The sequence below is a fragment of the Triticum dicoccoides genome, unplaced genomic scaffold, assembly GCF_002162155.2.
Source record: "Triticum dicoccoides isolate Atlit2015 ecotype Zavitan unplaced genomic scaffold, WEW_v2.0 scaffold51229, whole genome shotgun sequence".
In the NCBI taxonomy this organism is placed as follows: Eukaryota; Viridiplantae; Streptophyta; class Magnoliopsida; order Poales; family Poaceae; genus Triticum; species Triticum dicoccoides.
The window spans coordinates 102,812-103,279 of record NW_021278222.1 but is presented as its reverse complement, the minus strand read 5'-3'; positions in this window follow the sequence as shown (position 1 = coordinate 103,279).

The following is a 468-nucleotide window of genomic DNA, read 5'->3' as shown; positions in this document are numbered from 1 at the left end:
TTTTTTTCATATATATGATGATATATATGATTGTTATCATAATTATTTTTGTTCATATATATGATGATTTTTTATAGAATATGATGTTTTTTCCAGATTATATGTATATGATTTTTTATAGAATATGATGTTTTTGCTTTTTTATAAAAATGTATATATGTATGTATGTTCTCTGTGTATATATGTTCATATATGCAAAAGTTAGATTTTTAGAAAATTTTATCTATATATGTTCTCTGATTTAGTACATTTTAGGTTAGTTTCATTTTTAGAGAAGTTTTATATATCTAGCTATAGGAAAGGAAGAAGAAGAAAAAGAATGAGAGGAAAAAGAAAAATAAGAAGAGGAAGAAAGGAGAAGAAGAGGAGAAATAAATAAGAAAATGAAAAAAGAAGAAAAAGAAGAGGAGAAGAATAAAGGAATAGAGAAGAAGAAGAAGAAAATAGAATTCTTCTTCTCCTTTTTTT